Source organism: Zalophus californianus, chromosome 1 (genome assembly GCF_009762305.2).
Source record: "Zalophus californianus isolate mZalCal1 chromosome 1, mZalCal1.pri.v2, whole genome shotgun sequence".
Taxonomy (NCBI): Eukaryota; Metazoa; Chordata; class Mammalia; order Carnivora; family Otariidae; genus Zalophus; species Zalophus californianus.
Genome location: NC_045595.1, coordinates 3,002,603 through 3,008,296, shown reverse-complemented (window position 1 = coordinate 3,008,296; position 5,694 = coordinate 3,002,603).

Genomic DNA, 5,694 nt, shown 5'->3' with positions numbered 1-5,694 from the left:
TTGTCCAGCTTCAGGCCCATTGCCCAGATGGAAAGCTGAGGCCCTGAGTGGAGACGCGCTGCCTGGGGTGGCAGGGGCAGTGGGCAGCGGGATGGCTCAAGTCCTAGGTTGTCCTGAGCCATGGGGCAAGTATTCCTTCTCTGCAGAGCACAAAGAGGGAGAAGCAAGGGGCACGCTTGGCAGCAGGCAGGATTGAAGTTAGACCCAGGCCAGACTTTCTCCCCATCGGCACTGTGGCCATCTGGGGCCTGATCATTCTCGGGGGGGGGCCTGTCCTGAGCACACGGCCGGGGGGGGGGTTCAGCAGCATCCTCAGCCCCAACCCCTCGATGCCCCAACCCCTCGATGCCCCAACCCCTCGATGCCAGGAGCACCCCCTAGTGTCACAACCACTGATGTCCCCAGACATCACCCTATGTAAGCGGGGGGGCCCGGGGGGATGCGGAATCACCCTCTCTCATGTGACCCATGGCCCTCAGCAAATTCTTACAACGTGGGGCCAGGCCAGGGAGAGATTGGCAGAGACAGAGCTCTGAGCCAGTCCCCAAAGGCAGGCAGGCTGCCCCCGCCCCCCGGCTTTGGAGCCCTCTGTCCAGGTTCTGAGAGGCCCTGGGGTCCTCGTCCAGCCTGGGAGTGCAGGGGCATCCAGGAGACCAGGGCGCAGGCGGGGAGAGAGGCCAGAGAGAGGCATCCTCCGGGAGTGGCGGCTGCAAGGCCCATTGCACAGATAGGAATACTGAGCTGCAGGGTGCAGTAAGGGACCGCAAGCTGTGCCAGAAAAGAAAAGACCCCCCTTCCTCTACCTTGTGGGCCAAGTCTAAAGAGCCTACAGGGGGCGGGGTGCCCTAGCCCCCCAGGCGCAAGGAGGCTGGGCTTCTCCCCAGCTGCTGTGGATCCGGAGGCTGCAGGACTCCTGTGATGCTCCGGGGCTGACTTGGAGAGGCTTCCGGGCGCTCCAAGCGGCAGTGATTTGCCAGGCAGGTATGCTCCTTCATACCTGCGCACCTGGTTTGGCCACCCTGGGCGTGCTGGTTAAATGTTAGCTCTGCCCGGGAGCGGGTTCGGGTGGAGCCCGGGGACCTGGGAGGAGCCCGAGTGGGAGGAGGCTTCACCTGCAGGGGAGGAGCGCAGAGGGGCTCCTGGCGGCCCCCAGCCTCCCTCGTGGCCCACACACAATCCCGGGTTTCTTGGGCACCCATGGCCTGTAACGTGGCGGCCCCCAAATTCAGCGCTGTGGCCCCAGCGGGACTCAGAGTCTGGGGTGGAGGGGGGCCTTGTCTCTGTACTTGTGGGCAGCAGTGTGCCCCTTCTTTTTTTACTAATATCCTTACTTGCCAGATTAAAAAGGCTGGCCTCTGCGGAGTTGGACCCTGATATTCTTTGCTTTCCTTCTTTTTAGTCTTTAAAAAAAAAAAAAAATCAGAACTCTTGATATTTTTATTGTGTAAGATATACATAAGTCACCATCGTAACCATCTCTAAGCGCACAGCTCCGCGGCGTGAAGCACACTCACCCGGTCCTGCAGCCACCCCCACCTGCTGTCTCCAGAACGCTCCATCTCCCCACACGGAGGCTCTGTCCCCACGAAGCACGGACTCCCCACCCCCTGCCCCTGCCCCAGCCCCAGCTCCCACCCTCTCCTCTCTGTGTGGACGGGACTCCTCTGGGGACCCCCTGGGACTGGGGTCCTGCGGGATGTGTCCTTCTGGGTCTGGCTCCTCTCACTGAGCCCGGTGTCCTCGGGGTCCCTCCACGTCATGGCAGGTGTCAGGGTCCCTTCCTTCCTGAGGCTGGAGCGTGTTCCCACACGTGGATGGACCACGCCATGTGTATCCTTCATCCATGGATGGACACCTTTAGGTTGCTTGCACCTTTTGGCGACTACGAACATGGTGTGCAAACACCAACATAATTTTAGGAATTAAACTTCGCTCTGGATTCTCTGACTTAGGCCTCAGCAGCCCTGTTGGCGATTTGGAGCTGGACCTGATGAGTCTGATGGAAGGCCTCTCCACAAGGCTTCCAGGAAATTCTCCTGAGGTTGTGCACATCTGCCAGCCCGGGGCTAGAGTGCCCCATGCAGTGTACCAGACAGTAGGCAGAGGCTCAGCTGCGACCAAGAGCTGGTCTGACATCCCCCTCTCGGGTACTTGTCCACTCAGTGCTCAGGCTTTATCAGGTGGCCAAATATTCTAAATATCACCCCTGTGTATTTCATTACCCAAAACTCCTGCCACAGGACATTTGCATCATCTCCCCGTATCTTGCTTTTATAAACAACGCTCAGTGGAACATCCTTGCAGCTACGTCTTGAAGCACAACCCAAAATATTTCCTTTAGATACATTTTTAAAATGTGGACTCTCTGGGCCAATCTGATGGACGTTTTCCATCAGGTGACTTTTGCCGGGTATCTTTAAATTAAGGTATAGGCTACGGGCACCTGGGTGGCTCAGTCGGTGAAGCATCTGCCTTTGGCACAGGTCATGGTCCCAGGGTCCTGGGATTGAGTCCCGTGTCTGGCTCCTTGCTCGGCGGGGAGCCTGCTTCTCCCTGTCCCTCTGCCTACCACTCCCCCTGTTTGTGCTGTCTCTTGCTCTCTCTCTCAAATAAATAAATAAAATCTTTTTAAAAATTTAGATATAGGCTACATAAAGTAAAATGCACAGATATTAATTATGTAGTTTGATGGGTCTGACAAATGTATACACCCACGTAACCTTGAGTTTTGCTGTCTTTGGCTGTTCAGCTTCATTTTAGAAAAGTTTTATTTATTTATTTTTTTAAAGATTTTATTCATTTATTTGAGACAGAGAGAGAAAGCATGAGCAGGGTGACACGGGGCAGAGGGAGAAGCAGTCTCCTGCTGAGCAGGGAGCCCAATGAGGGGCTCGATCCCAGGACCCTGGTGGGATGGGATCATGACCTGAGCCGAAAGGCAGACGCTTCACCGACTGAGCCACCCAGACATCCCTCTTAGGAAACTTTTAGAATTTTATAGAAAAGCTGCGAAGATTCTAGAGAGACTTCCCATACACCTTTCACCCGGCTTCCCCCAAAGCCAACATCATACACCCCCACCTTTATTTGTCACAGCTGGGAACCAACATCCATAAACCCCCATCAGTAAAACTCTGTTGTGGATTTGGACTACGCCCGTTTTTCCACTAAGGCCCTTTTTCTGTTTCTTGACCCCATCCAGGACCCCGCCTTGCAGTTAGCCAACTGACTTTTCCCCCCTTTTAAAAAATAATTGTAGTAAATTATACATTGCGTAACAGTTACCATTTTAACCCTTTCTAGGTGTGCCGTTCAGAGGCCTCGAATACTCACCCTGGGGAGCGGCCATGCTCACCACCCGTCTCCAGAACTTTCTCATCTTCCCAGACTGGACCTCGGTCCCCATGCAGCCAGTTGGCCTTTGAGAGCATGCACAGAATCTTTACAGCCCCTCCAGGAAACTTGGTGTTCATTCGGGGGTTTTTTCGTGGTGTGCCTCGAATCCAGACATAGCTCTGTTCAGCCAGATGTGGCTCCCGAATGGTTGATAAGCTCGCCTTCAGCACCTCGGCATCTTCACTCGAGTCAAGGTAAAAATGACAGGTGATGGGTAGATAGCCAGGTAGGTAGGTAGATGTGTTTATATGTGGACATGTGCGCGCACGCATGCGTGTACGCGCACACACATGTCATGTTCTAGTCCTAACCTCCAGCACCTTAGAATGTGACCTTCTTTGGAGATACGGTTATTGAAGACGATATGATTAGTTAACATGAGGTCATGCTGGAGGAGGGTGGGCCTCTAATCCACTATGACTGCTGTCTTTATAAGAAGGGGACATCTGGACATGGAGAGACAGACCCGCACAGAGGGAGGGCGCTGGGAGGCGATCCTGGGACCAGGACATGGGTCTATGAGGTTCCTGGAAGCTAGGAGAGAGGCCAGGACCTGGGGTCTTGGGAGGGAGCGTGGCCCCACCAACACCTCAACACCTCGACTTGGGACTTCTGGCCCCAGAACTGAGAGACTGTCTTTCAGCTGTTCTGTGCTACCCAGTCTGGGGAGCCTACGACAGCAACCCTAGGAAAGCAGCTGATATATTTTATAGGGTCCATTACAAGAGGAGGGTAGGAGGGTCAGAGAGATCTTGGAAGAATGTCATACTGCCAGTTCTGAAGACAGAAGAAAGAGATCAGGAGCCTTTTAAAAAATAATTGTGTCTATACTATTTATATAACATTGAGGTTAAGAGTAAAACGAAATGTGTGCACACACATACACACAGGCAGGTCCAGGAACGGGCCATGTGTACCCTGGTCTGTTTGCTGTTCAGCATACCCCGGCCACATTCTTCCTCACTCCCGGGCACCGCCCAGCTCCTGACTTGGCTGGAATTCGGGGTACCCTCTGCCTGTCTCCTTCTATGGTTCGCTCTAACAAGCGAATGAAGACCTGCTTTGGTGTGACTTGTCCCTAGTGATTGCATGAGGGTTCCTGATGCTCGCCATTTTTCTCGTCTGCAAGCTTAAAGGCAAATGTTCGTTCTTTAAGCAGGTGTTTAGCGGGCACCACTCTGCAGGACTGTATCCTGAGCCCTGGGGATTAGGCGGTGAGCGGCCAGGCCTGTTTGCTGGAAACTGCTGGCCGTGACCCAGTCGTCTTCTAGTTTCCCACTGACCTCCTTTCTGCCCCCTTTGCTGGACTCCAGCATTGGGGTGCCCGGGAATGCCCTCTCTGTCCGTGCTCCCTTGGGGGATGCCATGCAGCCTTCGAGCTGGGGAAGACCAACCCCTCCACTCCCAGTGCCAAGCCCACCCTCTCTCTGACACTCCTGATCCATCTGTCCACTGCCTCTGGACATCTGATGGACACATCTCCATTGTGAAGAAGAAGAACGGAGTCATGGCTCACGCCTCACACTTGCTGTCTTCCCAAACCAATGTGTTGTGGCCCCCAGAAGCCCTTTGGGTTCTTTGCTTCCCATCCCCCTGACATCTGACGCAGCATCAAATCTTCTCGACTTGACCTTCAAAGTAGATCCAGTCTTCATTCTGTTACTGCTGTCTCCGTCTGTGCCCCCCGGATGCCCACCCCAGATCCGCAGCAGGCCGCTCATGCCCTGCTGGGTGTTCTCACTCGGCCATGGGTGTGACGGAGGGAACATAAAGGTGGGCAGTCATCTGCTTAAAGTAATGCTAACATCTTCCCCTCACACTGTTTGGGGGCACCTTTCCATTTTTAATTCTAATTTTTTGGAAGAAAAAAATTGGATTTTATTCCTAAACAACCACACTTATATACTAATGGGATGTGCCATCCACTGGGACATTGGAACCAGACAGAACATGGCCACCCTCATATCTTCCTTCAGGTCGACTTATTTTTCTTTTTACTTTTTTATCGTGATAAAATATATATGGCGGAAAATTGACCATTTCGGGCGCCTGGGTGGCTCAGTCGGTTGGGCGACTGCCTTCGGCTCAGGTCATGATCCTGGAGTCCAGGGATCGAGTCCCGCGTCAGGCTCCCTGCTCGGTGGGCCCCACCCTCCGTCTCCAGAACGTTCCGTCTCCCCACACGGAGACTCTGTCCCCACGAAGCATGGACTCCACACCCCCTGCCCCAGCCCCTGCTCCCACCCTCTCCTCTCTGTCTGTGTGGACGGGACTCCTCTGGGGACCTCCTGGGAGTGG